This window comes from Canis aureus, chromosome 12, assembly GCF_053574225.1.
Source record: "Canis aureus isolate CA01 chromosome 12, VMU_Caureus_v.1.0, whole genome shotgun sequence".
NCBI classification, from domain to species: domain Eukaryota; kingdom Metazoa; phylum Chordata; class Mammalia; order Carnivora; family Canidae; genus Canis; species Canis aureus.
The window spans coordinates 49,826,469-49,852,452 of NC_135622.1; positions in this window are offsets into that span (position 1 = coordinate 49,826,469).

Consider the following 25,984-nt stretch of genomic DNA (forward strand, 5'->3'; position numbering starts at 1 on the left):
ACCATGGAAACATCTCAGAAATTCCAGTATTTTAGCACATAGTTACCAATTGACCCACATCAGTCAGCAATAGGTTAAAGCAATCCAGAGTCCCCTAAAAGGGAAATTGGGGTGCACTGTGCTTCTGAACGCATGCTAGAAGGTATGGGAGGAGGCATGGGGCTGATGACAGAAGCTGAGGAAGAACGGGAGTGGGGACGTCCCCGCGTGAGCCCAGGCTTCTGGGTGCCACTCCCTCCTCTGTACAGAGCAGAGGGCCTGGCATGCAGGAGACACTTGGGAAATTCCTACTAAATCACATTCATTAACATTCAAATGTATATTGAGGTCCAAATGAGCAGAAAAATAGAAGAGGAAATGTCATTTTCTTTCTGTTCTTTTAAAAAATTAAGATCTAGGGGCACCTCGGTGGCTCAGTGGTTAAATGTCTGCCTTTGGCTCAGGTCATGATCCACACATCGGGCTCCCCATGGGGAGCCAGCTTCTCCCTCTGCCCATGTCTCTGCCTCTCTCTCTGTGTCTCTCATGAATAAATAAAATCTTTAAAAAAATTAAGATCTATTTGACACCCCTTTTGCAAATGCAAACAGCCTGTGACCACTGTCACAAGCACACAGTAGAACTGTCCAGCACCCTGAAAACTCCCTGGTGCCCCTCTGTAGTTGAAACCCTACTCTGCACCCAGCCCCTGGTAACCACTGATATGTTCTCTGCCCTGGTGGTTTTGCCTTTTCCAGATGTCCCATAAACGGAATCATATAGCTTCAGCCTTTTGAGTCTGGCTTCTTTCATTTAGGAGACTCCCTTTGAGCTCTGTCCAAGCTGTTGAAGGATCAGAAGCTGGTTGCTTTTTATTGCTGAGTAGTATTCCACGGTACGGACACTGTGACTTTGCTCATAACCACTCCAAACTAGAATAACCCAAATGCTCTTCAACCGTAAGGATTTCCTTACTTCTAGATTCAGAAATCAGTACTGCCTCTGTCCAGGTTCAAATCCTGATTTCACATCCAGAAAGCGGGGTCCCTGTTGCCTGAAGGAGAGCCGTCACCTGGGAGAACCATCAGAGGTCCACAGGCCCCTAGGGAGCAGAGAGACTGGGGCCAGAAGGCAAGACAGGACATGTGCTCCGGAGCTTTCGGGCTGACCGACCCACCTCCTTTGAGGCAGGCCACCCTCAGCCCATGTAGCATCTCTGCTGAATTAAAAAAGACTCCCCATTTGGGGCCTGGCTCCATTAGCGGATTACACCTTTGTCCAGTAAGAGAAAGGACCTTTTCCTACAGGACTGTGAATCTCGAACCTCGAAATCAGGGTATCAGCCCCCTGCTTGCTCCTTGACCCAGGCAAAGCCTGCACAACTGCACAGGGCAGCCCAGGTTGGGGCCTCTCACCCTAAAAAGCTGCAAAATGCTGAACTCTCCAGGCCTGGGAGGCAAGCAAGCACGAGGTTCTGTGTGAGCCTCAGGGGAAGCCTGCTTGGTGTTCCTGGGCTGCCTTGGACCCCCCCGGGCGGTCGGGGCCCCAGAGACCTTGGCAGGGGAGCATCTTCAGTCCTGAATCATTAGAGCCCTTCCCAGTCCCTGACCAGCCAAGACACACATGGGCTGGCACACCTGCTCCAGCAGCCCTAGGTGTAAGGGCTTCCAAGGATGGGGGGGGTCCTAGTGCTCCTGTCAACCCCCAAGGTGAAGGTGACATGGGGGGAGCAGGGCATGTGGTTGCCCCTTCAGAGCTCATGGAGAAGGCGAAATAGCATGGTGGTTGAGACAAATGCTGGAACCAGATGCCTGGGCTCAGAATCCTGGTGGTTGCATCTACCAGTGGCGTGATCTCCCTCACAGGGCGTCCTGAGGGCTCAATAAGGCATCAGGTGGACGGCATTTGTTCTGTTGCTGCCTTGTGGGAAGTAACAGGTGCTGTGGTTAAACCAGTGACGGCATCACGGGCTGGCAAGGCATCAGGAGCTCCAGCATGGACATGACCAGCTCATGTTCTCTCCCTCCGGACCCAGTCTCCCCATCTCCTAGGACGTAGCCATAGGTGAGATCACCTCTCATACCTTCCAGAATTCTGAGGGGGCAGGGTGACCTGACCTGGCAATACCCAGGCCCAGGGGCTTTGATGATGCAGACCCGGGCCCTCACCGTCCTGGGAGGTGGTCCCTGCAACCTGAGGGTCAGGGAAGAAAGTCTACACCAGGCCCCAGGGGTCCCTAATGCAGAAGCAGCCAAGCCCCCTAGTGGGTCCAGCCTGGCTCCTCCGAAGCCACAGTGGAACCTGAGGCACGTGGGTTTGTTCAAGTTCAGCTCCTGGCTGGCTGTCCATAGTTCACAGAAGGAGGAAGAATTTTACAGATGGCTGTTCTCTATACCACGGGTTCTCAAGGCTATATGAAATATTTATATATTGTTCTCTTTTTAAAATTAGGATGTTTTACCAGATCAGATGTGCAACCACTGGAGCCTATTAGAGAGGACTTGTCTCCCGGTGTGAGAGGCACACAGTTGTCAGGCCTGAGTGCAGACACACAGCAGGGCTTCACTGTGTGCGGCAAAGCCTCATAATCGTTCTTTCCCAAGGTGGGCTTAGCTGTCCGTGGGATGTGCCCTTCAGTTGCTGCTCAGTGCAGGTTGGCAGCCCCCTCCCCAGCTGGGCTCCCACCCACAGGGCCAGGAGACTCATGCCTTACATTCTCATGACATCCCAGGACCGGGTGGTGGAGCAGGGGTTATCATCGTTCCCATTCTACAGTGGAGCACACGGCTCTGGAGAAAAGAGAGATGTGCACAAGGTCCCAGGGCTGGAGCTCCAGGCACCCCATGCTCCCCTGCCCCCATCCCAACCCAGTTATGTGGCCCAGGGTAAGGGCAGAAGGGGATAGTGGGGGAGGTGAGGAGCTGGCCTCTCTGCACACTCTCGGTCCATGCCCAATGGTTAGCTCCTCTCGGCCCTGTCTTTCCAGCCCTCTTCCTCACCTGCACCCACAGACCCAGCAGGTTTCTCCCAGGAGCCAGAGGCTGCCCTCACCCCGCAGATGGCAGGCCCAGAGCCCGGACCTGGTGCTCAGCCAGGGTCTGCGGTAACTGGCTGCGGGGCAGTGGAGAAGCCTACACCACCTCCGACCTCCGTTTTCCTCATTTGAAGACCAGGAGCACAAGTGCCTACCTTCAGGTAAAGAGATTTTTTAAAATTCCATCTCTTGATTCATGCCGGCAGCAGGATATGGGATAATTATTAATAATAGCTACTATCTACTATGTGCCTAGAATGTGCCAGGCCCCTCTCCCACCTGCCCTCTAATTTTAGGGACACAGGGTAGCATAGTGGTGGGAGCAGGAGCTTTGGGGTTATACCCCGCTTTACTTGCTCTGTGACTATGAACTGCTCAGAACTTGTTTTGTCATCTGTGAAATGGGGCTAATAGGTCTGACCTCGTAGGGCTATAGGGGGGATACATAGTGTGAGTAAAATACATTTTGCTATGGACACTTTGCAAGCACTCCATAAATGGTGGACATTACTCTTATATTCACAAAGCCCCTGAAAGGCAGGTGTAACCCCCTCCATTTTACAGATGAGCAAATCGAGGCCCTACACCATTACTTTGTACAGCTACCAAGTGGCCGAGCTGATTTGTAAACCCAGGTCTTTTGCTCTCGGAAGCCCATAGCCCTCCCCAGACCACTGCTGCTTCCTGTCTCACCCGTTCCAGTCACAAAGGACCATCTGGGTAGGACCTGGGTGGGGAGCTCTTCCAGGCTGGGGCTGCCCTAGCCACCCCTGAGGCTATTCCCAGGCATGGGAAAAGGTGGCCTCTCTGAAATGCCTGGGTGCTGGTGCCAAAGTCAATAACGATAGCCTGCCCTGCAGGAAACCATGGTCACCAGGATACAAACAAGTAGGAGGGGCAGCAGGTCACTTCAGCCCCAGCCAGCTCTGTGCCCCTCTGTGCCAGGGGGCAGGCTGGGGCTGGCACCTGGTGAATCTCAGACCTAGAAGGTAAGAGGATGCCCCTTCCCCAAATATGGATCATGTCCCCTGTCCCTTTCCTGCAGTTCTCCTAGAAAGCTGGCCAAGAAGGTGGCACCAGGCTATGCTGGGAAAGGTCCAAGGGTGTGCCTTGGGTCCCTGAGGAGCTCCTCTCACAGAACCCTGGGTCCCAAGCTTGCTACCACGCTAACAAGTTGAGGGTCTCATTCCCTCAACTCAATCTTGAGGCCTCTTCTGGGTCAGGGACTGAGACCCAGAGACCCCAGAACATAGCACTGGCCCTTGCAGAGCCCTCAGTTTTGTGTTAGGACAGATGTGCATTCCTAAGTAATATAGATGTCCGAGGGTAGTGCTCTATGGTTGCAGAGGAAGGCTACTATTCGGGCTTCGGGAGTTAGAGAAGACAGCCTACAGGAGGAAACATCTGAATTGGGTCTTACCAAAGGAGTTGGCCGGGCTCAACAGGTGAGGGGTGTTCGACAAGTGCTGGGTGCACTCAGGAACCCACAGGTGCCATCCCATGTGCAGTGTCTGTGTGTGTATGGGAAAGCAGTGAGAGATGAGGCCAGAAGGACCACTGGGGCCAGGAGAGGAGGACTTTGCATCCTAGGTCAAGGTAAAAGGGTACAGGTGGTGGCGTGCTGAGGTCAACGACTCCTGGCTTGTGAGTGCTGATTGGGCACGAGTTCAGTGACCTCACACTGTTAGCTTGAAATTGGCTGTGGTGGGAATATTGACACCATGGGAACCGGTAAGCGCTACAAATCAGAGCCAGTTGTTAAACACCACACACACACACACACACACACACACACACACACAAAGGGGAGATTTTGGTGGATTTAAAAGTAAGGGCATGGGATAATTAGCTTTGTTCCATGGAAGGATGCTCTGGCTGTTGCCGTGCGGAGGCTGGGTGGAAGGGGATGGGCTTGGGGCCTGGAGCTGGGCGTCGGGTGACCTCCCTGCAAGGGCGAGGGGCTGCCCACAAAGGCCTAGGTGGTGGCAGAGGGCAGGCCCGCTGTGTCGGCACAGCCTGGGGTGAGGGGTGTGGAGCTCCTTCAGCCTCTGCCGGAGCCTGAGAATCTGCAATAAAACCCTTAATGGGAAACACCTGGGTTCCGCTGGCTGTGCTGATAGCTGGGGATGGGAGGGCGAGGGATGAGGGTGAGTGTGGAGGACCTGGCTCCCCATCCCTTCCTCTCCCTTCCCTTCCTCCTACACCAGCTCTTGTAAGTCTTCCTCGGGGCTCCCTGGGCCTGTGCTGGTGAGGACAGCGGGTGGTAAGGGGTGCTCAGGATGGGTCACCGGGCACGGGCCCCTAGTGATCACTTGAGCCCAAGCGCTGGTTGTGTGGGTGCCTATCCCCTATGGGGGCTCCTAGCAAAGGTCACAGGTGTTGAAGCCACAACCAGGCTAGGTCCTGGGTCTCCCCTGTCTTCCCCACAGAGTCTTGGGGGTGGGTGGGGGTGGGGGTTGACTGGAGAGAGTGCAGGGGGGAGGAGGCCGATGCCCTCCCCATTTGTGCCCCCAACCACCTCCCTGAGATGCATGAAGGAGAGAGTACCTGAGACCCAAAACAGGAGACCGGGCTCATCCCAAAGCCCTCTGGAGCTTGGCATTGCCCGGCCTGGCCTTCAGATCAGAACTGACCCCTGAGCTTTAGTATCTGGAGACGTGGGCTGGGCTCTGGGCCCTGCACCCACCCTTCTCTTGAGGGAGGCACCAACAGGGCAGGACGCCCTGGGTGGGAAGGCACATCCAAGCACGCAGCATTTCCCCCGCCTTCTCAGGACAGCCCGGTGCTGGCCGGCAAGCAGCGGCGGGGCTCGCAGGCCCTGAGCCGGCTGGCTGAGCGCCCCGTGTCCTGGCTGGAGGAGCCGGGGTCCTGGCAGGTGCGCTGGAATTGGGGAGAAAGTTCTGGCTCCGAGAGGATGCCGCTTTGTGAACTGCGTTCCCACCTGTGGCGTAACCCCCAGTCCTGCTCCCTGCCCGAATTCCCACCCAGGGATGGGTGACCCCCAGCCCAGGGCCTCCAGGCATCAGGGGCACACGGACATCTCCGCGCATGTTGGGAACAGTCCGTCCCCTCTGGATGGATCCAGCTCTGCGGGCAGAGGCCTTGGTGCCTGGCCTCGGCCTTGATTGCAATTAGAGAGGGAGAGCCATCCTTGAAGCAGACGTAGCCCTTGCGCAGTGACTGGCGTGCAGGCGGGCCCTGTGGGCCTGGAGAGCCCCCCCCTCCACCCCCGCCACTGGGGCTGTGCACCCACCCACAGGCCGCCCAGCCCTTCCTAATGAATGGCCCAGAAGGATGGGAGGGACCTGCAGGGCAGGGAGGAGGGCCTTCTGTCGCAGAAATCCTCCCAAACTTCAAGGGCTGTGGGGTAGCGCCCCCTCGAAGCCCCGCTCCCACCATCCCCCCCCAACAGCTCTGCGCGGGCTGCCTCCAGGAGGCCAAGCCCCATGCTCCTTCTGGGCACCATGTGGGGAGGGAGGGAGGCCGCAGCATCTGGAGATGAAAGGCCTAGGCCAGCTGCGGCCCCAGCCACCCCTCGGGGGGGCTCCCCTCTGGGGCCATGGGGTCCCATCCAGCCCCTACCCCACCTCCAGACGCACAGGGTCACCATGTAGCCATAACAGCTCCCGGTAGTGGGGGCTGTGAGAGGCGTGGAAAGCCCACCCTGGGGCTCTTCAGGACAGGGAGCCCTTTTGGTGTGTCGTCTGGGGAAGAGGGGGAACGGAGCTGCGGCCTGCAGGCCCGGGAGGCGCTCCAGACCTGGGGCGCATTCCTTCCCTGGTGGGCTCCAAGGCTCTGCATGGGTGAGACCAGGTGGGGAAGCTGGGTCGCGTGCAGGTGACAGACGAGCTGAGCTCGGGCTGGGACCCGGAGCCACTGCTGCAAGGCTTCTCCGCAGCCAGTGGGCCAGGCAGCACGGGTGGGGTTGGGGGGGCCCTCTGGCCCCTCGGATCCCTTAGGGCACGGCCGCCCCTCTACGCTTCTCCACCTATATGAATTTCTGGAGATCACAAAACAGGATTCTTAGGGTTCTTGGGACCATAGCCTTGAAACTGAGGTTCAGAGAAGGGGAGTGACTGGCTAATCAGAGGGGGAACCGAGACTTGCTGGGTCCCCTTGCTCCCAGCTCTTTGGGCTGTTCAGGTGGTCGTCGGGGACCCCATCTGCTTGGACTGCACATCCCTGGGAACCTGTGTTCCCACCGGAGGAGAATGTCTCTCTGGAGAAGCAGAAGCAGAAGGGCCTTCCCCCCATGACTGTAGCTGTCACATGAGGCCACTCTTTTCCTTTGTCCCCAGTTATTGACTCACGGAATAGCAGTTAGTTCCTCGAAGAGAAAGGAGCCATGGCCACTGATGGGCGGGAAGTTGTTGAGAGTCCCCTGGGCAGGTCGTTTGCTAAGACCAGGCCCCGAGTTCAAGCAGCCTGAAAGAAGCCAGGCTCCTACCTGCGAAGTTGGGGTCGGGGCTGGTCCCCACAGGCAGGAATTCCTGAGGAGGGGGAGGTTGGGGGGTCAGGTGGGGAGGGGGCAGAGGGGCTGCAGCTGGGGCTTCGGCCCATCACTGAGTTCCCATGGAGCACCTACGGGATGCCCAGCCCCAGCTCCCCAGGGAACAGGCCATCAGAGGACCGCATGGTCCTGCTGGGGAGTCACCGGGCAGACTCAAGCACTTGGCACCATGAGTTGACTCTAGGCCCTTCAGGAGTAAGGGAAGGAGGGAGAGCCTGCTCAGGGCTGTGGGTGTTGGGGCGGGGGGGCTCTCGGTCTGGCCTAGAAGGACAGGGGGGTTTCTGATTGGGAGAGGTCTAAAGATAAGAAAAAATAAGGAGCTAAGAAACCAAGTCTGGCAACGGAAGTAATTTGGTGGGGGGCTCCAGCATTTTTGGGTGTTGCTGAGGCAGGTGCTCATTCTCCAGGAGCCTTTTCCTTGTAGCGGGTGCTGCAGTGGCCAAAGCAGGCCACCCTGCCGTGGGCATGATGATGGTGCAGGGGACTCTGACTCCCACCCAGCACTCCCTCCTTGGTTGGGGAAGACTTTCTGTGAGGGTTCAAGAAGAAGGGGTTAGCTTGGTGGGTGCCCCCAGGCAGGGAGCTCAGATGGCAGGATGTGTCCCCCACCAATCCAGTGCCACCTCCTGGTGTGTGTGGGGGTAGCTTCTCTGTCGCCTTCTGGATGCTCCCTTTGGCCTGTCCAGGAAAGCCTTCCCTCTTACCTGCTGCCTCTCCCCTCAATGCCACCTGTACCATGGCGGGGGTGGGGGGGCACCTGAAGGAAGGATCAGGAGTTGGGGCCACACACCAATGGAGCCAGTCTCCGAGGGAACAAGAGTCCCAGGATGGACCCTGTGGCTTCTCCGCCCTTTCCCTCCTCCTCATCCCACACACTTTTCTGGCCTCTGCTTCCCCTAGTTACTTTCTCAGCAGCAGCACTCACAGGGGTGGGCTTCCAGGAGGAGGTGTCACTGAGCTGGATCCTGGAGTGCTAGGAGGATCCTTCTGTAACTCTAGAATCTTCCAGCACTTTCTAGGAGACTTCCAGGGGAGGGCTGAGGCTGTGAATGGAAGCAGCTCTGCCGTTCATCACCCACCCTTCCTGTGACCCACAGATTCTCCTCGAGCACAAGGAGAGTGGGGTGTGGGTTTGAGTAGTGGGGACAGGGCAGGGCTAGACTGAGGATTTCTCAGTCTGTGGGACAGAATTTTGTCTGTCGTTTCCTCCTGGTGGGATCTGCAGGTCCGGCCTGCGGCTGGGGGACACAGCAGGAGGATGTAGAACCCAGAGGGACGGAGAGACAGGGATGGGCTCAGGGAGAGAAGGGGGTGAGGCCGTCCCTCCTCATTGCCTCTGCCATCCTGAATGCAGGAGCATCCCCGGCTCTCACCCCAGTGTCTCAGGCTCTTTGCCAGACGCCCAATCTTTTCAGCTTTTTGCCGGAGCTCCTGGGGATTTTACTTTGGTGCTGTCCACCGCAAAGGGGTCTTGTCCCTGCGCTGTCGTGGGGCTGTGCAGAGAGCTGGCGCTTTCCCTAGGTGCACTGACCGGAGGGATGGCCGGACGCCACCTACTCGTGACAGTTACAATACCCGGCCCCTCCCCGACCCTGCCACCGAGACTGATGACTTCCTGAAAAGGGGTTAAACGGGCGATTTGTGACATGGAACATTTGATGTGACCCGAGAACTTCCTGTTCAAATGACCCGGGGCTCCTCACCTCTGAAAGTGTCCCGTGCAGTCAGAAGGAGCCCGGGGGTCACAGTTTCCTAAGCGGAGCTGTCTGCAGGCGGTGCCTCCTCTGGGCAGCGTCCAGGCTTGCCTGCTCCGTGGGCTCATCTGACTTTCTGCCACAGAGGCTCTTGGTGACCTTGAGGCTCAGGAAATCGACAGGGAAATCCCAACAGGAAGCAGATCTTCCCACCAGAAGTGTGTCTCCGACACCCCTCGCCCTCCCAGGGCACTTAGGAAAACGGATCCCAAACTGAGCCTTGGGAGCGGGTGCCAGACCCGCTCAAGGCTCCCAGGCGTCCAACTGCCCAGGGCTCCTACTCGGGGCTCCTTGGAGGCCTCGGCGGGCTTGCAAGAAGGCCTGATCAAGTCCACGCTCTGTAGGGCCCCCCGTGTCACCCTCCCTTACATGAGCTGGACCAGGAGGGACGTTTACCCTCGTCACACCAAGGAGTCTTTGAGAGGCCTTGATCAGAGGGGCTGACGCTCGTCATCAAGGCTCCCGTTCCACACCGTCTCGTGTGAGCTGGCATGTCCCTGCCTCGTGTTAAGACCAAGTCTCTAGCAATCGGTTTCCATGGAGACTTGCCTCCCTCCAATTCTGCAACTCGCTGGCTATGCTGCTATGTGATGTGGAACCCCCAGACGGAATCTGAGCCCAGGGGCTGTGGTCTGTGGGGGCACACCTCGGTGTTCTGGGAAATTTTGTGGTGGGAAACCTGCTTCCTGCATGAAGCCTGAGCCGAAAATGGTTTGGCAGAAACAAAGATGCACGAACTTGTTTGTATCACCTCATTCCTTTCCTGACCCCTGCGACTGAGCTGCAGTTTAATTACTTCATGCCCACTAAGGTGGAGGCTCAGCAACTGAGTACCTCATGGATCTTCTGGAACGCTCAAGTCCTCTCCAGTCTCTAGTATATCAGAGAAGACCGATCCAGAAAGCAGTGCTCAGCCAACTAACACCCTATGCTCTGCACAGGCCAGTGTGGGAGCAATTGCTGGGTCCAGGCGTGATGACCCAGCCAGGAAGGCTCTCTGGGAAAAAAAGGGCCTTCCTGAGTGTTCCAAAGTTTCGGTATCACCTGGTGAGTCAGAGCAAGGGGCTATTCTATGGGCCCCGTCTCAGCTACCTAAGGCTGAGGTCCACATAGCTGTTCCTGGAGCTACATGGCCATCTGAACTTGACCAACCAGTTGGTCAGATCTGGGTTGCCTAAAGCATTAGCTGTCTGCCCGCTGGGCTGCCTGTGGAGCAATGTGTCTGAATCAGGCCTCGACTAGACACTAATGAATACCAGACCTGTGGACTGGGGCTGAGGTGGTGGGGGTGGGGGGCTTGAAGGCAGGCCAGCCTCACAGGAGAAGATGTGGTAATTCATCGTGGGCAAATGGAGAGAAGCATTGTGCAAACTGCCGCCCTCTCAAAGGCAGTGAATCTGAGATAAGACTCTAACTGTCCAGGGTTCTGTTGGGGAGAGAGAGCAGAGAAAACTGAGTGCCCATCCCAGGAGAAGGTCAGACGTGACTGTGGCCAGAATGATGAAGAGGCAAAGCCAGAGTGTGCTTGATTTCCTGGGAGAAGGAAAACTGAACAGTGATTCAGCTGAGAAATATTTAATCAAGTGTTTGTGGAGGGACAACGTCATCAGAAGGCAGTGCAGTTATGAAGGAGATGGAGCCTTGGAGAGGTCTGAAGGAGGTACCCCTCCCTTTGGCCCCTACATGTGCCAACACCGGGACCCACTCTGGAGGAAAGCCTGGAGGTGACCTCCTGCCTCCTACAAGCCACGAGGATGGGTGCTTAAAAGGAAGATTTACACCAAATATATCACAAATTGAGGGGCCTCGTCGTGTTCAGCATCCCTGGCCGATCTCTTATTGATATCACTGGCTGGTGGCTCCAGCTTTAACCCCTCCCATGGCCCCTTGGGAATGCAGTCCTTCTGGGCCTCTCTTGAGGGCCCCAGCATGCCCCATCGCTCCTCCCTGCTAAGTTCATGGATCTGAGAGCCTTCTCCTAGTATCGAAAGGGCCAGCAACCATTTATGCATTGACTCCCAGGCTATTCGCAACATGGTGGCTCATCTGGGACAACAGAGTGGGTTGTAGCTGAAAGTTGGGTGGAAAATCAGGACTGCAGGCAGCCTGAGTACACCTGTGCATCCAGCCACGCAGATGTCCTGCAGGCACAACAGTTCAAACTCATCGTTTCCATTCCAAATGCCTGCCTCTCCCCTGGGTCCTCTCCTTCTGGGTACCTCCTGGGTATCCTGAGCATCTCCATCTTCCCCTCACAGTCCCATTGCTTCATCTTCCTTCATCAAAATGGCAATGGTCTCCTACTGGTATCTCTCCAGTCTCTCTCTTTTTGAGTCAATCAGCCAGGTTGCACTCAAGTTCAGATAAACAGAAGAATTCGCACACATGTGAGCAAGGAGGTAGGAAAACATTGAGAACTAGTGAGGTCAGCCAGGCCTAGTGCCCAGTGGCTTTTCCTCAGGGGTGCAGCCAGCTTGTAGACAGACACCCTGCAGGGAGTTAATGCCTGGAACCTTGGTCTCCTTTCTTTTCCCCCACCTCCTGCTGGGGCTCCTTGTTGGCTGAATCTGTCTAGCAGGAGGAAGGTGGAGGAGCTGGCTGATACTGTCCACACAGGTGGATCTTCCCAGCCCAAGGCAGCAGTGTGTGTGGGGGGATCTAGAGGGCAAATGGAACATATTCACAACTACGCAGATCCATTCTTCACATGGCCACCAGCAGGATGTCTCCAAAACCCATATCTGAATTAAATTCCCACCTAAAATCTTGAGAATAACCAAAACAATTGTATGAGTTAATAAGAGCCACCCCTTCACCCCCTACCCCATCTGGCTTCCTTCATAGGACTTTCAAGATCAGTGCCATGTGTTCCATTTTACAGCCGAAGCAACTGAAGCTCAGAGAAGCAAACACCTGGGTCTCACAGCCAGGGCCTGGCGACACTGGAACCTGAGCCTGTGGGTGACTCTGCTGAGGCAGTACCTCCTCTTGGGGCCCTCGAGTCACCCCAGGGGAGGCTCCAGCTCCCTCTGATCTTGGCCCAACCTCACTCCTCACTCCCGAGACTCCTGGGCTCTAGCCAATCTGCGTAACTAGCTCCCTGAAGCCTCCGATTGCTCTCACCTCTGTGAGCCTTTACGGTAGAGGTTGGCAAACTGTGGCCCATGGCCAAATCACTCCACTCATGTCTGTTTTTGTATAGCTTGTAAGGTGAAAACACTTTTAACCTCTTAAACGATCGAAAAATTTAAAAGAATAATATTTTGTGACATGTGAAAATTGTGCGATGTTTCAATGTCCATAAATAAAGTTTTATTGGCACACAGCCATGCCCATTTGTTCACACACCGTCTGTGGCTGCGTTAGAACTGAGTTGTTGTGACAGAAAAAGCATGGCCTGCAAAGCCTCAAATATTTACCAGCTGACCCTTTACAAGTCAAGTTTGCCGGCTCCTGCTTTGGGGTGTTGCTTTCTGTCTTTATTGTGTTTGTGTGTGTTTATATTTTACCTGTAACACATAAATATGTGCTCATTATGGGAGATTCAGACCAGACAGGGGTATGGGGGTCCCCATCTCCTCCCTGGGGTTGTTGATACTATTTCTTCTGTCCGGGTTGCCCATGCTGCTTCTCAGACAGACTCCCATTCACACTCCAGGCCCAGCTCTGCCACCATCTCATTTAGGAAGCTGTCCCTGGTCATCCTTTCTCTTCTAGGCTACATCAGAGGTGGCATACCATGGCAGCTAAGAGCGCAGTGCCCTAAGGTTAGAATCCTTAGGTGGTCCTGCTACTCACCTCCTTGGGCCACTTACTCAATTTCTCTGCTTCTCCCTCATCAGCTACAGTGGGGGTCATACCCTGCTGTGAAGCTCATAGGTTAAAAACAAGTAACTGCATGGGACCTGCTTAGAACAGGGCTTGGTATACAGAAGGTGCTGCTTAGAAGCCAGAGCAGCTGGGACAGGCCTCCTTCATGGAAATTCTGACCCGTTCTGTACCATGTGTGCATGTGCCTGTCTCCCCCACGGAGTCACATGCTCCTGAGGGCAGTGAGCATATTCTATTCTCTTCACTGAAAAGTTTTCAGGAAGCCTCGGGTCACAGGGTCCCTGGATTGTGAGGAGAGGCCAGGCAGCCCACCCAGGCCCAGGCCTTCCTTAGTGCCCCCACCCCTGGGCGGCTACAGCTGTAGGAAGTGGGGGGAGGCAGTTCTCTGAGGAGGACCCGAAAGGCTGGCTGACCCCTCAGGTGAGCTAAGACACCTCATTGGCCCAACAGGGACTGGCCTTCCTGGAATATTGAGGAAGGGGAGAGGGAGTGGGGGGAGGATCAGCCCTGTCCGTGGCACCCCTCACCCCTCTCCGAGCTTCAGAGAAATTCTCATTCACTTCCCCACCCCGCCTCCCACCCACACAGCTCAACCCTCCCTGGACTTTTGAAACAGTGAAGCCAGACCAGAAATGGGCACAGACTTCATGCAGGACAAAGGACTCACATGATCTATGCAGGCAACAAATAGGCCCAGCCTCAGGTGAGGCTGGGTGTGAGGGTGTGGGCACGGCAGTGCATCTGGAGGCAGATTTGGCTCAGTCTGAATGTAGGTTCACTACCACCACTGCCCCAGGAGCCAGGGTGCTCGTGGGGAAGGGGCCCTGGGGGTGGTGTGTGGGTGGGTGCACCATGTCTGGAACATGCATGCGCCTGTGCTGCCTGGTGTAGCAAGGACAGGGGAGGAGGTGCGGAGGAGCTGACTGTGCGGCTCCATCCGCCCAGGGCCCTGAACAGGGGTGGGAGGGGATGGGGGCCCTCAGGGTGAGCTCCTACCTCCTCTAGTCCCATCTGGGTACGCTGGTCTGTGGCTGGAGTAGAGGGGACAGGCTCAGGTGATAGGATTTGGGAAACATCTTCAGCAAATGCTGATCCCACCGAGCCCTGGGGCCAGAGTCTGCTCCCGGGACATGCAGGAGCCTCCAGAAGAAGCCCCACAAGCTGGGGACCAGGGGTGCAGAATGTGGTGTGATCGCTTGCAGCCAGGCTGTCCCTTGCCCTCCCCAGGGCCGTTTCCCAGCTTCATGGAGGCTGCCTGGCCCTGCCCCCCTGGGTCGCCCCTGAGCCTGGCAGGCGGGTGCGGCAGCCGTTGTGCAAGGGGTGAGCTCACCCGCGGGCCCGTCCCGGCCTGCGCTGGCCTGCCCGTTGCAGTTAATCATTGTTCAAAGGCCCTGGCAGGCGAGCGGGCTGCGGAGGAAGACGTGATGGGCAGGGCTGCCCCTGCCAGGTCTCAGGCTCCTCCTTCAGGCCTGGGCTGGAGCTGGTCCCCAGGACCCCACAGTAAGCATCCACAGGTGGGCCTGAGACCACCGCTCCTACTTCTCCAGGAGGAACCCAGCAAATATGTCTAATCGCAGCAAACGTCCTTTCATTGATCTCTTTTAGTCAGAGGGCCTCGGAATGGTGTCGTGGCAAAACTAGAAGGGCAGGTACCAACTCCAAATGCCTTGGTTCGAACCACAGTGATGCCACTTACTGGCTGGGTGACTTTGGCCAAGCATCATCATCTCTCTGGGCCTGTTGCCTGGGCTCTGAAAAGGTGGTGGTGTTGCAAATAACGATGCTTTCCTCAAAGGACTGGGAGGATAGGATCCATATAAAGTGCTCAGTATGCCGGTAACGCAGAAAGCGCAGGACCCTAAATCAATACTAAAGCACTCATCACCGGGCACGGCTAATCCCCAAGAGGAAGCCAAGAGGCCACCAGGCGCTGGGCCGGGCTGGTCGTGCACGTCGTGTAATCACGCCTCCCGCAGTCCTGTGAGTTGGGTACAACCGTCCTCATTTCTCAGACGAGGACATCCAGGCTTAGGGGAGTAAAGCGACTGCCCAGGGTCACACGGTGTAGGTGACAAAACCGGGATGCAAGCCCAGGGCCGTCTGTGCCCAGATCCCGAGTTCTCTCCACTACCCGCACTGCCAGGTTTGCAGATCAAAGATGCGAATCTGAACTTGCAAGGCAATTAACTTCTGCCCACACTCACTGACATCCTCTGCCCGTGGGGGCGGGGGTGTGGATGGGGCGAGGGGGTTCTGGACTGAGTTCTGTTGTGGGAAAGACGGGCAGCAACACCACCCGGCCTCAGCCCCGTCCCGGTGCTCAGAGAACCCCAGACGGATGAGTAAGATGCCCCATAGAATCCCAGTGCCACTGTGGGCTGGGATCTGGGGGCTCTCAGAAGCCCCGACAGGCAGGGCTGGGGTGGTAGCTGGTAGGCAAAGGGCCTAGAAGCAGCATACCAGTTTGGGGGGTGTTTTGTTTTGTTACGTTATGTGTTTATTTGTCATGGTTTGGGGAAGGGGCGCTGCTGTGGGGATGATGGGAGGCCTAGAACTCCTTCTCCTTCCTGCCAGAAGCTTTCCCGTGGCGCAACTCCTGGCCATCATGGACTTGTGCCAGAAAGTCCCGCCAAACAGAAGAACACATGCCTCCAGGGGGATCTTGGCCTCCTGCAGGGACTCTTGTGTTTCAGAGATGCCCCTTGAAGGAGCTTGCCTTTGGCCAGCGGGAGCATTTGGGGGGCCCCATGGGAGCCAGCACATGTGGGATTAGCAGCTAGAAAAACTTTCATGTCAGACATGTACTTTGAGACCTTGGGAGGGAAAGGGCCACGAGGCCAACCAATGCAGCCAACCAGAGCAGGGACCTCTGGCGGTGCCTGTGTGTGCACGTGTATGTGTGTGTGCACATGTATTGGGGACCGGCTGGGGCAGCAATGGTTCTCCTCAGAAATGGTGACATTAGTGGAGTTCATCTTGTGACAGTTCTGGAAAGTTCTCTCTGGATGCTCCCACCTCCCTCGCTGTGCCCACCCCATTCCCCACTCACACGCTCAGTGCTCTCCACCCTCCCCACCTCTCTCCAGACAAATAGGCTTTCGGAATATGCTCTGAGAAGCGCACTTTCCCTGAGCCATTGAGGACTGAAAAGAAGGTTTCTGAGAGGCCCTCCCAGCCACTCACACTGCTCACTGACTGTTCCCCTGCCCCGAAATGCGTGGCCACCACTTACAACCAGGGAGCTTAGCCAGGGGCAGGAAGAGTGGCGCTCAGCTGCCGGGCTCCCTGGCTTTCTAGGACACTGAGGCAGCCTGTTCCTGCCTGGCTGCTGCTGGAGGCAGATGAAAGGACGCTGAAAACCAGTCTTGGCCACCATGACGAATTCCAGCCCCAGAGGCCACTCTCAGGCCACAGAGCTCTCCTGATGTTTACTGCCCTGCCTTGGAGGCCTGAGCACAAAGAGACAATTCCTGGCCACGGATGAATCCACAGATGTGGGTGTTGGGAGACACGGGTGAGACCCTGGTGGACGGGAAAATGTGTGATACGTGGTTCTGGTGCCAGGAAGGTACAGGGCTATTAGAAAGATATGAGAAAGACGGAAGGAAGTGGAAAGGTCCAGCCTCTGCCATCTATCCTCCCCACACACCACCAGCATTATCCTCCTAATCCCAGCCACCTTGGCCATTCCCCGATTCTCAGGTTCTTCGGTAAACATGGGTGTCCCTGGGGATTAGGTGGGGGGCTCTGAGTTTTCAGGTGACTGGATATGATAATGGAAGCAAAATTTCAGACCAGAGTCTGCCACAAGGACATATTTTTAATAGCAAGTAGGCACACAAACAGTCACTTGTCCACTGAGCTCTGGGCCTTCCCCCATTCTTTGTCCATAGATAGGCCAGCAAGCGTGCCCAGGAAACGTTCAGTGCCCCAAAGATAAGACTATGTTCTGTTGGCAGCACCAGCCCGCCTCCCAGTTGGATCAGGAGACAGATGCTTCTATTGGCGTTGAGGGGTGGTTGGGGCCCAGAGAGAGACTCGGAACCGAATGGGAACAGACCCAGAGCCCTCATCCGTGGGTGGTGTTCCAGTAAAGACATAGGTGTCTGTAGCATCTTTCCAGCCGAACACATTTCTTGAATATCACTTGTTTCACTACTGACAAATTATCTAGAACACCTTGCAGGCCAGCTAATGAATTTTGGAGAGCAGATTTAGACAACTGTTTGAGGCTCTTGCTGGCTACTCCCAGAGTGTGAATTCCTTTACGTGTTAACTAATCATCCCTAGAGCATAAATTACAGTGAACTCCTGCCCAAATATACCATCCCTCCTGTTCATGGATTTGTGCTTCAGCATAAATTATAGACAGTGTCAGTAGCCCAGGTCCCCCAGCCTCAGCACCACTGACATTTTGGCCTGAATAATGCTTTGTTGTGGTGGCTGTGCTGTGCACTGTAGCACTTAGCAGCATCCTTGGCCTCTACCCATGAGATGCAGTAGCATGCACCCCTACCCTACGTTGTTACAACTCAGATTGTCTCTAGATGCTGCCAACTGTTCCTTTGGGGCAAAATCCTTCCTGATGATTAAACTAGAGTGACTTTATTTATTTAGAAAGATTTTTGTTTATTTATTCATGAGAGACACACACAGAGAGAGGCAGAGACTTGGACAAAGGGAGAAGTAGGCTTCCAGCAGGGAGCCCGATGCGGGACTCCAGCCCTGGACCCTGAGTGGAAGGCAGGCACTCAACCACTGAGCCACCCAGGTGCCCCTAGAGGGACCATATTTATTGTCTAGTCTGGGACACTTTCTTTTTAGAATTTTTTTAAAAGTTTTTTTTTTTATTTATTTGAGAGAGAGGGAGAGCAAGTGCAGGAGAGCCAGCATGAGTTGGGGGGAACAGCAGAGGGAGAGGGAGAAGCCGACTCCCCACTGAGCAAGGAGCCCACTGCAGGGCTTGAACCGAGGACCCACAGATCATGACCTGAGCCAACACAGACACTTAACCAACTGAGCCACTCAGGTGCCTCTCTTTTTAACCTTTTTATAGCAGAAAATTTCAAACAAATACTGGAATAGAGAGAGGGGTGTAATGAACCACACCAAACCTCCACAACTGTTAACTCAGCCAACCTTGAGTCATCTTTACTCCCGCCTACTCCCCGTGCCCATCCCACCCCTCGGATTATTTGGAAGCAAATCTCAGAGACAACATTCATCTATAAATATTGAAGTATCTAACTCTAAAGGATAAGAACTCTTTTTAAAAAAACAAAAAACAAAACCACAATTCTCCCAGCAGATCTTTAAAAATCAACAATTATTCCATATTATCATAAAATATCCAGTAAACAAAACCAGGACACTTTTGAGAGTATAACAGGGAGTTAATGGGGATAGCAGGCATAAATCGGGACTGTCCCGGAAACCCGGGACCGAGCCAGGCACCCTGGAACATTGGGTTTCCCTAAATAGAGCATTTCTAGTGCGCATGTCTGAGAAGTCACTCTCCAGCTCAAAAACCACCAAAGGCTCCCCAGGGCCGAAGCACAAAGTGCTGACTCAGACCCCTGAGACCCTGTGATAGGGTCCCACTCACTCTGTCTTATCCTCCCCTCATTCTTTGGCGACGGCTGCTGAGGTTATACGTGTGACCGACTCCCCCCAGAAGGGCAGCCCCGGCTCTCCGCTGCCCAAAGGCCTTGCTGCCACCCGGGACAGGGGCTGGGCCTGCGGGGAGGCACTGGGAGTGACCGGGGTGTGGTTCCTTTGCTCGCTTAAGGTCCAGCTGTCCCTTCCAGGCACCTGAATTTGAATGTTGGCAAGAGTAGAATGTGTGATGTTTTCCATAAAAAAGTTCTGGGCTAGAGGTGCCTGAATTGCTTTTTTGTCTCCTTTTCCTCTTCTCTCTTTAAAAACACATATTTAGCGCCTGCTCTGCCCTCCTGTCCCTGCTCAGCCGTGCCCAGTGAAGAGCTCGGAGCTGTGGCCCGGCCGGGAGGGCAGAGGGGGCTGCTGAGAGGGGTGCTGCTGTCCCCTCAGTGCAGATGGACAGACAGACGTGCAGAGTTCGGCTTGTTTGGCCACAGTCAGCCCTGCTGCTTTCTGGGAGGGGCTTCTCTGAGCCTGGGGCTCCCAGTGAAGGAATCTTGTCCTCTCGCACTAGACGGGGTGTGATCTCCTCTCTGGCAACCCGAGCTTCCCCAGCCAGGCTTGTGGGGTGCGACCCCATCTCCATGTGACTCTACAAATCTCCTGAAGGTTGAATTTGGGGGCTGCTGGCAGAGAGCAGCTCCGAAGAATGACAGCAAGCCATGCTGCTGGAGATGAAACTAATAAATAACCAGAAACCTCTTCCAGATCCTGCAAGGACTGCATCCCCCAACTCTGGCTCACCCCACATGCCCAGGACAGGCTGGATGCTGGTCCCATCACTAAGGTGCCTTCAAGATCACCCTGGCCTTGGTGCTTCCAAAACCCCACTCCTTGGCTTCTCCCCGGCTAGATGAGTCTCTGTCTACCCAGCTGGGAGGCCCTTTTGTCCAGATGCCCCCAGCCAGTCCACCTTAGTGCCCAGTGCCTGGCCCAGGCCTTGTGGTGACCTGGACCTGTGGCCGAGGTCACGTTTGCCTTGTCCTCCTAGTGGGCACCCTTCTGAGTCCTTTCCTACAAACACATCTTTGTGCATTTATTCCCTAAAAAAAGACTTATTGAGGACCCACTATGTGCCCAGCCCAAGAGTAGATTTGGGACACATGTAAGCAATATACACCAAACCGCCACCCCGTGGACTCACACTGAGGTGGGCAGCACACCCAGGCCACCGAAATGAGTTTTCATATCGGGGTTGGGACCCCTCGTCTTCTTGGAAGCCCTGGGATTCTCATGAACACGATTTCTGTCTTTCCAGGTTTATAGACCAAGGGCCCTAAAGATAAATGCTGGCCCTAGTTGGGCCACAAAAAGTTGTGTTAACCCCTTACCCTGGGCAGTGGGTGTCTCCACACCTACATTTACACAAGAGATAGATCTGCCACATGGCTTTTCTCTGAGGAAAGGAGGCCCAGTTCAAGTTGACTTGTTCTTTCTGTTAGAGGGGACTCTGTGTGTGTGTGTGTGTGTGTGCGCGCGTGCATGCGTGCATGTGTGTTTGGCAGTGAGGATTTAGGCTTCTAGGAGCAGTCTGGTGAATTCTATGAGGGTTTTACATGGCTTCTGAAAGGGTTCTATGAAGCTTCTACATGGATTCCATTAAGCTCTCATAAGGACTTTACGTTCATCCACAAGAAGTGGACATGGATTCTATAAAGACTAAGAGATTTTAATGTGTCAAGCGCTGACGCCTTGAAGGAGGTGGTGGGTGAGCAGCAGGGCTTTGCACTCAGCTGTGCCCCACTTGCCACAAATGGGCTTTCACCTCCCCTTTCCCTATAAACTGTAGCGTTTTTCTTTTCCGCTGGTTTCCTTCTTTTGCTCTTTACACAGCCAATTTAACGAGATGAATTTAAAAACGAATAAAAGGAAAACCCCAGAGCAAACAGCACATGGTGAGCTTAGCCAAGGACATCCTCTAGACATCAAAGGCTCTGAGGCCATTGAAGATGCTGTGAAGCAAACACACAGTGCCCCCCGCCACCCCGCCGCCTGCCCCTCCTGAGGCCAGTCCGGGTGCTGAAGGCCAGTGGCTTCTGAACGGCAGACAGAGTGGAATTGCCTGTAGCCCCCAGCCAGCTCCCGTCCCCAGCATTAGATTTCTGACCCTCGAAGCTCTTGGTGATGAGGCCAGGTGGAGCGGTGCTCTTGCTGGCCCCACCCCAGCAGGGCCACAGTCACCAGCTGCTGCATGCTGGCACCTGGTCAGCTCCTTGCACGTCCCCACAAGCTCCATTCTCTGCCCCTGGGTGGTGGGGACAGCTGCAGACAAGCCTGGGGCCAGGTCCGGCCTGGGGTGGGGCCGGGCAGGAGGGGCAGTGGGGAGGACCTGGGCCTGGGGCTGGGCCCTGCTCTGGGTCGCCGCTGGTCCCTCTCGGGCCCCCTCCAAGACCCACTCCTCCGCATGTGGCTCGGTTCCAGTGGGTTTGAGCACTGCTTTTCATTTCATCTGACTTGCTTCCAGGGCCAGCGCTGAAGCAGAGTTTTCTGTGACAATGGAAATATTTTGAGTCTGGACCATCCAGCACATAACCCCGGACCGAAGGTAGGGGCTGAGCGCTTGCAATGTGGCTCTTGTGCCTAAGGAATGGAATTTTGTTTTGCTTAATTTTAATTAATGTAAATGCAAATTTTCAAATGTTACCAGTAGCAACCGAATGGACAGTGCAATTCTTTTTTTTTCTCTAAAGATTTATTTATATATTTGAAAGAAAGAGAGCACACACGCATGTGCGAGTGGGGGAGGGGCAGAAGGTGAGAATCCTCAAGCAGACTCTCTGCCAATCACAGAGCCCAAAGCCAGGCTCGATCCCCCGACCCATGAGATCATGACCCGAGCCAAAACCAAGAGTCCCACACGCAGCGGACTGAGCCACCCAGCAGCCCCCAGATGGACAGTGGCGCTTGTGGGCAGGGCCTAGTTGGGTCCATCGCCTTCTTACACTGTCTTCCGTGGGCCTGTGATAGCCCCTCAGCCAGGCCAAGGCTGACCCCTGTTCTGCCCTCCTGGGCCGCTCTGGGCTACTGTTGGGCCTGAGGACCAGCTTCCCCCTCCCTGCCACCAGGAGTCGAATCACATTTCAAAGCAAGTCCACACCAGCCTTTGGGGACATTTCCTACCCTCCATAGAAAGCCAGCAGGAATCCGGCATCTCCGCCCCACAGTGATGCTGCAGTGACCCCACGGAAGCCCTACAACACGCCCTGTCAGAGCCTGTAATATCTCCGTAGGAACTTTGCAGGGACCGTACTCGGCAGGGAGCATTTTCATGTACCCCACTGCAGGTGTTCCCTCCTCCGGGGATGAGCTGACTTGTGTTTCTCTGTGTGTCTCAGGCCTTCTGGGTTCTGGGGGTCACGCAAGGCCAAGTTCAATGTCACTTCCCCAGTGGAATGCTAGGTTTAACTCTCTCACTCTTTCCATCTTCACTTGCTCTCTGCATATCCCTTTCTTAAAACTTCTGTCAGTGTCCCCAGGCGGATGGATCTCTGCTCTGCCACCCCATGGGCACAAACCAGGCCCTTCCACCACTCCACACCGTTGCAGGGCTTCTGGGCAGCACAGAGTCACCCTGTCCCGCTGTGTGAGGTGTGCTGGAGAATGAGCTACGCCTCCTGGGTACTGTGGCTTTCTCTCCCAACAGGCCCAGGAGCATTTGACTTGCCTGCTGGCCCCTTTGTCACCTGCTCCTTCCCCTTCTTCTGCTCCTGCCTCCCAAAGTGGCCGGACACTTGAGATACCACCCCAGGGTGGGATACCCCACACGGGTCCTCTCTCTTTCCAGTCTGCATCATGTTTTGTCACCTGGGCCATAAGGTGTCCAGGCTGCTGATGTCCAGGCTGACATAAAGTTTTTTATTTCAGGAAAATAAAATGAAACAAAATTCTTTCCACTTGTTGTCTATAACCCTTATGTCCATACAGCTTCAAAAACTGGCCCAGGGGACCAGATGAGGTCCTGTCCCTCCATGGCATTATGTTTTCCCTACCCCTTAGCCAAACACCGCTTGCCCCAGAGGCTTCCCTTCTTCAGCACTATCACCTCCCCAAATAAATAAAAGAAAATCTTTGGGCAAAACAACTCACCTTAAAGGATGCCCAGAGGACTGCCAAAGAAACTCACTGTCTCCCCAGAGAGTCTGTTCATGGGGCCCTTCCCTTTCCATCCTGCATGTGTGGGATCCCCTTCCTTCCAAGCCTAAGTACAGTTCAGGGAACATGGCCAGAGCAGGATCTGTTGAAAGTGATGTGCTCAGTGCCACAGATTGTACCACACTTTTCCACGTATAAAGCTTCTATGTCTTCTGCTCACACGATTCTCCACAGCAAGGATGAGTGGGGGTTATTTATTACAATCACCCAGAAGGCTTTGCTACCCCCCTGCCCCTGCAGGATGGGGGTACACACATCCCTCCCTCGGGTGTGATTGGCAGTAAAGGAAGGCCAGGACCACCTTTCTACCCCTCGCTGTATCAAGGCCAAGAGGACCCTTGTTCAACGATGTGGCTACCTTGGGACCCTGGCCAGGCTGCTCCCAGGTAAAAGGAGACTCGTGGCTGCTTTGAGGGGCTTCTGGGTTCTAGTTCTTTCCTTTCAGGCCCCTGGAGGTTGTCCACATATGGAGCAGAAAGGAGACTCCTTTTCCTCCATGTGATGTCCTGGTTGACACAGCACCATAGTGGTACCCACATAGCAAGTTCTAGATGGAGGGTGACCACAAGCGAGGCCTTCCCCAGAATCCTGAGGTTGGAGCCCAAGAGAGGCCTCCAGGCTGCTGGGCAGGTGTGGAGACAGGAATCTGCTCCTGGCTGTGTGCTAGCTGCCCTGGCTGTGGTGGCTGTGCTGCAGGCCTGTGCAGTTCAGAATTGCTTAGCCTGATTTGGGGTCAGACGGTTCTGTGCACCAGAATTTACTGAGATAGTATTAATTTTTTTCAATTGAAGTATAATTGATGCACACTGATACATTCGTTTCAGGTGTACAACTTAGTGATCTGACGACTCTATGGATTATGCTGTGCTCACCAGTAGTGAGCTCCTGTCTGTCACCATACAGCGCTACCGTAATACCACTGGCTGTATTCCCTCAAGCCCTTCAAAGGCATTCCTCGTTTCTGCTAGCGTTTTTGAGCTCTAGCATTTCTTTTGGTAGAATTTCGTAGAGTTTCCACATCTCATACGTTGCCCATGCATGGTATCATGCATGGTATCTACTTTATTCATTAGAATCATTAGCATCTTAATTGTGGTTATTTTAAATTGCTGGTCTGATAACTCCAACATTCTAGCCATGTCTGTTCTGATGCTTGCTCTGTTTCCTCAAACTGTGTTTTTGTTTTTGTTTTTTTGCCTTTTAGTATGCCTTGTAATTTTTTTCTTACTAGCTGTACATATGTATTTGGCAAAAGAAATTGCTGTAACTAGGTCTCTAGTGATGTGGTTGTGAGGTATGGAGTGAGGACAACATTCTGTGGTCCTGTGATTGAGTCTTGGTCTCTCTGTGAGCCTATGCCTCTGGGTTGTGAACCTCACAAGTGTTTCTCTATTTTTCCTCCCCCCTTAGGTGGGACAAGATGGCTAGCCTGGGCTGAGTTGGGTATTTCCCTTCTCTGAGGTCAGCGAGGCTCTGAAGAAACCCCACCAGGTTAAGCTCGACTTAACTGATTTCCCCCAGGGCAGGGTTTGTTAAGAAGGGGCACTTTGGTGGCTCAGTCGGTAGGTGCCTGCCTTCGGCTCAGGTCATGATCCCAGGGTCTTGGCATCCAGCCCTGCATCAGGCTCCCGGGGTCTGTTTTTTCCTCTCCCTCTGCCCCTCCTCCCCACTTGTGTTCACTTTCTTTCTCAAATAAATAAAATCTAAAAAAACAAAAAACAATAAAACCTTTCAAAATGGTTCCTTTCCCATCTCCCTGCTGGAAGCAAGCTCGAGGGGAATTTTCCCTGTTTTTCACTGTGGGAACCTAGGAGCCCTTGGAGAGAAAACTCACAAAAGTGCCCCCTCCCCAGGACCAGGGCCCATACGGCTTCTCCCTCAGCCTTGTCCTCACTGAGCCTGCAGCAAGCTGTCCGGTTTCCCTGCCCAGCACTAGCTCCCCGGGGGCTGGGGGGTGGTTCTGCCTCTGTGGCTGCAGTGCCTTCACCTGTCACTCTCTCTGCTTCTGGGGGCAGTGGTTTGGTCGGTGACCCAACTCTCTGAAGAATCTGAGAAGAGGTGTTGAGTTTTCAGTTTGTCCAGCTTGCTTGCTTGCTTTTTCTTTTTTTAAAAAATATTTATTTAAAAAGATTTTATTTATTCATTCATGAGACGCACACACAGAGAGGCAGAGACATAGGCAGAGGGAGAAGCGGGTCCATCCCAGGACCCCAAGGTCACGCCCTGAGCTGAAGGCAGATGCTCAACCGCCAAGCCACCCAGGGGCCCTCACAAGCTTTTATATATGTATACTTCCCCTCTGGGAAAATTGTCTCTAGGTTTCATCAGATACTCTGAGTCCTTTGTCATTGAGCCAGGTGGTCAGTAGAAGGAAGGCTTGACTTGCGAGCCATGGCTTCGAGTTCTCACCTGATTCCAAATTACTGTGTGACCCAGACAAGCCGCTTTATTGTAAGCCCCTCTCTAAAACAGGACAATAGCCCTTGTCTTGGGCAGTGAGTTAAACACATGTTCACAGTCATGTTCACACATTTTTTGACATGCTTCCCATCCAAAGGCTGAATCTTATTGTCCTCACTTCAATATAGGGAGGCTTTGATGACGTACGTGTCTCCAGTGAAAAGAGGCAGAAATGATACGGTGTGGCCCCAGATTCTAAGTCAGAAAAGGGGTTATGGTGTCTGCCCAGCTTTCTCTTGCCCACAACACGCACCCCAGGAGCCCGGAGTGCACGTAGAAGATCTGGCTACCCAGCAGCTGCCACTGGAGAGAGGTGTGTGTGAAGAGCCCCAGCTGTTCCTGCCCCCAGCTGTTGGCTCTTCTCAGGCCAGACCCAGGCATGTAAGTGGCCTCAGATGATGAGTAAACGCAGCCTTCGAGCTGATGCCAAGTGGAGCAGAGACAGGCTGGCCCTGCTCACATTCATAAGCAAAGTCAATGTGTTTTGGGGTGATTAGTTAGGCAGCATTAGATGATATCTCAACACCCTGCTTATCTTGGAGAGACGAGTAAGCATCACCTAGCACAATACCTTCCACACGGTAGGCACTGAGTGAAGCTAAATCC